This window comes from Lissotriton helveticus, chromosome 1_1 (assembly GCF_964261635.1).
Source record: "Lissotriton helveticus chromosome 1_1, aLisHel1.1, whole genome shotgun sequence".
NCBI lineage: Eukaryota > Metazoa > Chordata > Amphibia > Caudata > Salamandridae > Lissotriton > Lissotriton helveticus.
The window spans coordinates 255,778,388-255,787,467 of NC_136057.1; the positions used below are offsets into that span (position 1 = coordinate 255,778,388).

Consider the following 9,080-nt stretch of genomic DNA (forward strand, 5'->3'; position numbering starts at 1 on the left):
AGCAATTTTTGCTACTGCCTATTTTACGAATGCCTTTTGGGATGAGACATCCCAAAAGGCTTTTTCCCATTTACAAACGGGAAAACCGCTTGATACATCTGGCCCATAGTTCTTCCAAGGCAACAATCAAGTGCCTGCAGAACATATGACAACATTAATCACTAGGGGAGTAACTTTTGAGGACTAACACTTCTTAAGTAACAAGGTGTCTACAAAAATGACTGCACTATACTGATAAGTAATGTGTGAAGAGAATCTGCATTGTGTTCCAAGGCTCGGCACCGGGCTACCCTACTGGGTGAATTGTGTGCTATACAAATATAGATGAGATATGATAAAATAAGATAACATAACATAACATGGTGAATATCTTTAACAGAGTGCTCTGAGGAAGTGGTTGAGAACATTTCTTGACAGCCAATGAGGTACATTGCAGGTTGGAAAATGTGGCCCTGTGTTATCAGTACTGGCTGTTAAGTCTGAGCCATGACCATAACTGGTCATCTAGTGAAGCGGTTAGGGAAAGGTATATGGACATTTTAAGAAATCCACTGGTGCAATTTAAGTGCTGGTGCCTTAACTGGGTCAGAATAAGTCATAGATGCAGGGCAATTAGAGGTTATTGAATGCCACTTGTAACAGCTGGAGTAGTTAACACAAGTGTCCCATAACCTTATTGTTGGAACTAAAAAAGAATACCAAGTATATGCCTGTGATATATGACTCTTAGGATAGCAAGCGAGGCAAGTTGAAGGTTAACAAAGGAAGGCAATGATGGTTAGACACTTAGAAGCATGGACATCAATTCATCAAAATGCATGGGTTGGCAGAAGTGACCGTTACTTTTACTCAGACACACTTGTTTGTACATACACACACATTCACTCATACTCTTTCTTACATAAGCACACTCTGACCCACAAGCACACACACAACACATATTTAGAAACATTTTTTTCTCTTGCCTCTGCTGCCAAGTAAGGTCATATTCCAGCTGAATGTGCTCCATTATTTTATTATAAAAACAGTATCATATTTACCACTATTCTTGTAATACAAAACTGACTGAAAGCAAGAAAAGTAGAACCCCAAGTGATGTTCATAAGAATGAGCTGTTCCCGTGTTCCTGAAACTAGTTTTGCCACCTCTGAGACCAGGGGTTGCAATCGTAGTGCCAGGGATCACAAGGTTCAATCTAAGGGCCATAGCCGCAAGCCCTGGAGACCACTAAAGGATGTCCATGTGTAGAAGTCAGTAAAACAGCCAAATATCTCTTGATAAAATAAGGTCCAACCACTGCTTTAAAACAAAAAAACGAAACCTCCTTCATTATACACAAAACTAAATACTACATTTAAAATTAAGATGAACATTGTAACCCAAACTCTAACTCCCTGCGAAGGTTAGTATCCAAGCCAAGGCCAAGTATACCACTGAACTGGTGTGTTACCTAGTTTTTGGGGTCTCGAGACAGCTGTCTGTCAAAGACAGCATTGTGACCGATACTTTAACACATATTTAGAGTGGGCTTTGGGCCTACCTCTTGCTCATGATTCGATGGCTTGCTTGCGAATTCAAATGCTTTGCTCCTGAATCAATGGCTTACCTCCCTATCCCTTTGTTTATCTCACTCCTGAAGCATTAAGCTCCATCCTGTATTTTCATTGGTTGAGTATATCCTTCCACTGCTGATATCAGGATACTATTTATTCTGCATGTTTCTCTAGCTTCTTAATTGTAGCTCTTGATCGGAGTGCATGTTCTACTCTTTTATCTCTTTCTCAGTGTCTCTCTTATTATGTCACGCTTTCTCTTCTGCCCTTGTTCTTTCTCACCATCATCCCCTGATAGCCTCTATTTCTTCCACTGCCCAGTGGCTCCTATCACACTCTTTTCCCCTCTCTCCATACCCTCTCTTCTAGTCACAAGCAGTGCTGCTTTCCGATATCTCTCCCTCCTTCTCCCCGATATGTTGCCTCCCACTGCCACTATAGGCAGTCCTTGTAGTAGTATCTTGAATTGTTATAAGTTTTCCAAAATGTCGGGTGCATTGTGTCATAATGCAAAGTGGTGGCCATCTTGGAAGTATAAAGAGAAGCATTCCAAGAGGGTATTCTACCTTTACTACGCGGTCATTTCTTCATATTACCATTACTATGCATATTTTAGTTCGCAGATGCCATTACTTAGCATGCATTTACTTAGCATGCATTTACTATGCATATTCCATTACTTAGCATGCACCTACTATGCTTAATGGAGTTACTGTGCAAATTTAGTTGCGTTTAGGTTTTGGGGTGCTGGGGTAATTTTAGGAGTCAGGGTGGGTTAGGGTTTTGGGGTGCTGTGGTAATTTTAGGGTTCAGGGTGCTTTTAGGTTTTGGGGTACTGAGGAATTTTTAGGGGTCAGGATGGGTTAGGGTTTTGGGCATAGGTTTTTTTTTAGAGTTTAGGGTGCGTTTAAGGTTTTGGGGTGCTGGGGTATTTTGGGGGTTCAGGGTGTGTTTAAGGTTTTCGTTTGCTGGGTTATTTTAGGGGTCAGGGTGCTTTTAGGTTTTGGGGTGCTGGGGTAATTTTAGGGGTCAGGGTGGGTTAGGGTTTTGGGGTGCATCGTGTATTTTGAGTGTTCAGGGTACATTTAAGGTTTTGGAGTGCTGGGGTATTTTTGGAGTTCAGGGTGCATTTAGGTTTTGGGGTACAGGGGTATTTTAAGGGGTCAGGGTGGGTTAGGGTTTTTGGGTGTAGGGGGAATATTTAGGGTTCAGGGTGCATTTAGGTTTTGGGGTACTTGAGGTTTTGGGTGCAGGGGTATTTTTAGGGGTAAGGGTGTGTTATGGTTTTGGGGTGTAGGGGGAATATTTAGGTTTCGGGGTGTGTTTAAGGTTTGGGTTGCAGGGATATTTTTAGGGGTCAGGGTGAGATAGGGTTTGGGGGTTTAGGGGGTATTTTTAGGGTTCAGAGTTCGTGCCAGGGGATAGGTTATTATTACGATCATTTTTTGTTTTAAAGTACCAATAACACGTTGTAATGGTATGCGTAATAATTAACTGCGAAGTAAAAGCATTTTTAATATATTTGTATATATTTGCGAAGTAAAAGCATGCGCACTAAAATCATGCATAGTAATGGTATTTGCTAAGAAAACCTTTGAAGTAAATACCTGCTAAGTAACAGTATGCTAAGTAACATCATATATTCTTCCAAGAGGGCCTGCCAGCCACTATTCCATTTGCCAGTGCTTTAGGCGCAATTCTACAAACATTGCATTGGCAAGTTGCAGTGGATGTACATCATAGAATGGTATTTTCTATACTTTCAAGATATGCACCACGCTTTGTTTAATGACCATCCATCACAATTGGGTTTACCAATGCTTGTGGTGCAATTTTGCAAGCACTGGCAAAGCCAGCTATGGCAGGGGGCCATCTTTAAATGTTATGTTTTTATACTTTCAAGAAGACTACCACAATGTGCAACATGACAGCCAATTTGCAAAATTGTTTTTCATACTAATTGTTAAACCATTCCGAGAAGGTGTTACATTCAATCTAGGTGCAATGTGGCAGTCATCATATACGTTTACAAAATAGCATTTCGAGATGTGTGGTGAGGATGTGGCCTAATGGTCAGAGCTGCCAACATTGGAACTTCGGAAGCTGTTTTGAGTCCCGGCATTGGTAAACTTCCGGTGATTCTGGGAAAATCAATTGATCTCCGCATGTTTAAAAAAAATAATCAGATGTTGTATAATGTGATCTGGTGCTCATGTAAAATACTCTAATACCCTGGTGTCAAATTTGTGTTACATAAAACTGCCAAAACAAATCACCTCCTACTGCTATCGAATTTGCCAATGCTAGTTCAACTCTTCTACAAGCATTGGAAAATACAATTGTGGCAGCAAACAGTCATTGATAGAACAAGACCCATCGGCTTTGCCACTGCTTGTTTGAAGTGTCGGTCAGGAGGTTCTTTAATAACAGTCACCGCCTCTTTCATTGCAGATGGAAAGGATGTCCTGTAGAAATGGAAATTGAAATTTTCTGTTAACCACTGTGCCTGGGAAGCCCTTGCCTACAAATTCATAACTCATTTTATTAGAGGCAGAACTATCGGAGGCTCAATTCCAGATCAGTCCACGTGAATTTATATTGTTGTGCATTCCACATATTCCCAAGATTCATTCATGCCCTTTTTGTTTCAGTTTGTTAGTGAAATTAATATTCTTGCAACTAAAAATAGTGTTATCTTCTTTCCCAATAGGGCACTTGACGCCACCATGGCAGATGCAGGAAGCATTTCCAGTAACATCACCAATGCTCCAGTTTTAAATGAGACACATCCAGTAATGGAATCTGCCACAAGTTTTATCATTGCAGCTGGTTTCATGTTGTTTATCAGCTTCTATGGAATTATTGGAAACAGTTTGGTCTTCTGGTATCTATGTTTTAAAATCAAAAGGACTAAGTACACCGTATACATCATCAACCTTGCTGTCGCTGACTTAATCTATCTCATCTTCATCTCTGTGGAGCTGTGCATCTTAATATGTCTGTTGTTAAAGCAAATACAAGCAGACGACACAAGGACCGTAATGTTTTCACTGGACATCATACTCAGCTTTGGACAATATGCTGCTATGTTTCTTCTGACTGCCATTAGTGTGGAGAGATGTATGGCCATCTATCACCCCATGTGGTATCGTTACAAACGACCAATCTTCCAGTCCTTGCTTGTGTGTGTCATAAGTTGGGTTCTTTCAATTCTTGTGACTCTGGTGGAACAAGTAGGTTGCCCCCCAGAGATATATGATACAGTGCGGGTGCGGTGTACCGCAGTCCAATTTTTTTTATCAGTATTGATTTTATTACAGATTATACCCACTATGGTCACATCCAGCCTGATTATGCTAATCATGGTTAAAATATCCTCAAAGAAAAAACATTCACCAAAGCTTGTCATTGTGGCAACAGAGTACTGTCAGAGTACTGTGGTTGCTGAATTACCTAACGGTTAAACCATCAGGATTATATTCTCTTGCACTCGCCTTTGCGGTTTACATGTATAGCTCATACAACAGCAGTGTCAACCCCTTCATCTACTTTGTGGTGGGAAGGCAGAAAATGCAAGGAGTCTGGAACTTCCCAGAGAAAGCTCTGAAGAAGGTCTTTGGAGAAGAGGAAGACAAAGAGGAAGAAGAAAAAGGAGTGACAAAACTCCATAAAGAGGGAGACATCACAGAGCACAACATCAGTTAGGCTGGACATTCCAATTATTTCCCCAAGACTGATGAATGGAAATGCACATGTTAAGTACCAGACAAGACGATCTGTGGTCTCCCTGCTCAAATGAGGCCCATTCTCTTTGTATGCCATGAAGGCTGGACATTTCATTGGTTCTCTAGGAAAATACATCATTGTATTATATGCACTCAGGAAGCTAAGAGGAGGGCATAATGCTTAGCATATAGAAAATATACTTTGTGCATGTGTGGTGATGCAAAAGCATGATAAACACAATCTGAACCTTAGCCATGCCTGGTAAAGCACCCTTAACTATATGGAATAAAGCTAATAGTTGCTTGTACTTGTCTGAAAGAACAGATTCTTTCCTGAGCAGCAATAAGAAGGCAGGTGCAGTTAACGATCCAGAGGCATAAGTACAAGGAAATGGCTCAGCGCTGTGGCAACTTTTGCAGGATGTTATGTTATGTTGTCTTGTAAAGCGCATGGCTACCCCAGCAATGGGGCGTCCCAGCGCTGTAGACCACTGGGGAACCCGTCCTGGCTTTCCCTGTGAGATGATCCCTGCTGGGTATCTCCAAGGTGAAACCAGGCATCCCCGGTGTATGTGGGGGGCCGTTGTGGAGATGAGGCAAGCTAAATGCCCAGAGTTGCCGAGTGTGATCCCTGGTTAGAGTAGGCACCGAAGCGAGAATTATCAAGTCCGCTGACCCTGGTCCACGCATACTTTTAGCACGCATACCTTTACAACGCAATTTTTACAACGCAGGATCCATTACAACGAAGTACCATTACAACGCATTTTTTACAACGCAAATACCTTTACAACGCATACCATTAAAACGTAAGTATATAATATTTTTAAAAATGTAAGTTATTAAATTTAATATAATTTAATTTTATTTAATTTTAATTTAATTTAATTTAATTATTTTTAAAACCCAAACCTAGCCCTGAACCCTAAAAATACCCCTTTACCCAAAAACCCAAACCTACCCCTGAACCCTAAAAATACCCCTTTACCCAAAAACCCAAACCTAACCCTGAACCCTAAAAATACCCCTTTACCCAAAAACCCAGACCTAGCCCTGAACCCTAAAAATACCCCTTTTCCCAAAAACCCAAACCTAGCCCGGAACCCTAAAAATACCCCTTTACCCAAAAACCCAAACCTAGCCCTGAACCCTAAAAATACCCCTTTACCCAAAAACCCAAACCTAGCCCTGAACCCTAAAAATACCCCTTCACCCAAAAACCCAAACCTAGCCCTGAACCCTAAAAATACCCCTTTACCCAAAAACCCAAACCTACCCCTGAACCCTAAAAATACCCCTTTACCCAAAAACCCAAACCTAACCCTGAACCCTAAAAATACCCCTTTACCCAAAAACCCAAACCTAGCCCTGAACCCTAAAAATACCCCTTTACCCAAAAACCCAATCCTATAACATTTTTACTATAATTATATACTTACCTATACTTACGTTGTAATGGTATGCGTTGTAAAGGTATTTGCGTTGTAAAAAAAATGCGTTGTAAAGGTACTTCGTTGTAATGGATCCTGCGTTGTAAAAGTTGCGTTGTAAAAGTAGTCCGTTGTAAAAGTTGTGTTGTAACGGTTAAATACCCTTTTGCAGCACCTCACTTTCCAAAACGTAGGGATGCACCATATTTACAAGAATATGGCGCACCCTTGTGTTTTCCCTAGCAGTGCCAGTAAAAATAGCTGCCTAGCACCAACATAGACACCCTTGTACCAAAGTGCAAGAGTGCCTGCTTTGCAGGGATGTTTTTGGCACAGAACTTGAAAAATATATATTTTCTGGGGACTTTGCCCATGCAATAAATACATTTGGATTATAGGAAGTCACAGTGGCATCTCTCTTTCACACCCCACTCAAAAACTTTTTAAAGGATGTCTCTGGTTCTATAAGCCACCATTTGGACATAACATATAGTATGTCGAAGAAATAGTATGAGGGGCTGGTTTCATTTTGTCACCTCAAGGTATCTCAACAGTACCTGACTTAGAATATGGATCATCGTCTTCGTCGGTTGTGCACATTGGGCCCGATTCACAGAACTAACTTAAGACAAAATCCTAAACTTACTACTTTTGGTATTCACAGAAGTTAGGATTTTGTCTTAAGTTTGTCTTAAGTCAGACTTAAGACAGACTTAAGTTAGGATTTTGTCTTAAGTCTGTCTTAAGTCTGTCTTAAGACAAACTTAAGACAAAATCCTAACTTCTGTGAATACCAAAAGTAGTAAGTTTAGGATTTTGTCTCAAGTTAGTTCTGTGAATCGGGCCCATTATTTTGAATACATTTGCTTCCTCTAAATGTTCTAACAGCGAGCCCTATGCATAATGCGGTAAAAGATCCTTAGCTTCAGAAATGTACTCCTGATTTAATTTCACATTGTGTACATACTCAATACATTCTGTACCAGGTTCATAGCATTGGACAATCAGCAAATTTAAACTTGCTCAAGTCACAGAAGTCCTATGCCTAAAGTTTTCTCCAAAATGTGACCTCTTATAGGCATATCTTTTTTCGTATGGGCATGTGAAAAAATGCTGCAGTAATGGTAAAAGATTCTTACCCATGAAGACACCATTTCCCCTACATCCACCCAAATTTTATATTGGTTTCTTCCCCAGCATCTACCCTGAAAATTGGCGTAATCTTATCCTTCACAGGAGTAAATGTACAACTGAGTTGACGTTACAAATGTGCCTACCATGTATGGGAGTTCTTTTAAAACATGCGAGCGCATCTATTTTGGCAGAGGTGCCCACACTTAAATTACAGATTTGTTTCCATGAGTAATTTTGCCACATACTTAAAATGTTTTCTGAAACAATTCGCATTTTGTAAATCACGTTTGTGAATTTGCACTCTAAACTCATGATATTTGAGCACATAACCTGAACACTGATTAGTACCTCTGGCCCAGATTTACAAACCCTTTGCATCAGATTTGTGTTCCTCTTTCAATGCAAACCCACTGCAAAAAATGGAGTGGAGCTATTTCCAATCCAATTCAAATTGTAAATTGGGTTGGATTTAACAAAAGTGATGTGAAGCTGAACAATGTGCTGCCTTGCGTTACCTTGCATTAAGGGGGTGTTCCATGGGTTGTGCATGGAACTTTTGTCACAACTTCATCCTCCCTTATGCCCAAGAAAGCATGCCAACTCTACACACTCAACCACTTCTACAACAATTGATTCTGCTCGCCTATTCCATGCTATGACTTCTAAAAATAATCTCAGCCATCTACCGATTTAAATAAACTGAGAACATTGCATTTACACTTGGTCTCACAATAGCTTCTTCCAATCTTGTAAGATGCAGTTGACCAGGGTCTAATCCATAAAAGCTGCCAGACTGCTTTGGTCTTTCTGCTTTGTAGTTATTGACGTTGTAGTCTTTGTGCCTTAATAAACATCTGTCAGTCAGTCAGTCAGTCAGTGATATCTGTCAATTTCAAAACTCCCATTTGTGCATTTGTACACTATTGTGTATATGTTATTACTCTGTTGTGCTAACATAACTTGCAGATCTGTTTGAGCACTCTTTGGGGCCTAATTCATTCTTAGTGATAATAGAAATAAAAGTTATGGGGGTGGTTATAAAATATGCAGTGCTGATACATACTTGTGTACCACTGTGAGTGATGAATGGCTTCCTCTGCAAGGACACAGTGATTGTAACACAAGACAGAGGTTCACAGTTGGGATTTCTTCAGCCTGATGGACCTGGAAATCTGTGAGTAGCTTCATCTTTACAGGGTCCTGTAATGCGTCTGGTAGAGTTGGGGATTCACATTCTC

General features: G+C 40.5%; 1 pseudogene; it reads left to right on the forward strand.

The window, feature by feature from the left end:
* The first annotated feature begins 4,279 nt into the window (after window positions 1-4,279).
* LOC144761689 (proto-oncogene Mas-like) lies at window positions 4,280-5,258 on the forward strand (annotated as a pseudogene).
* The last annotated feature ends 3,822 nt before the right edge of the window (window positions 5,259-9,080 follow it).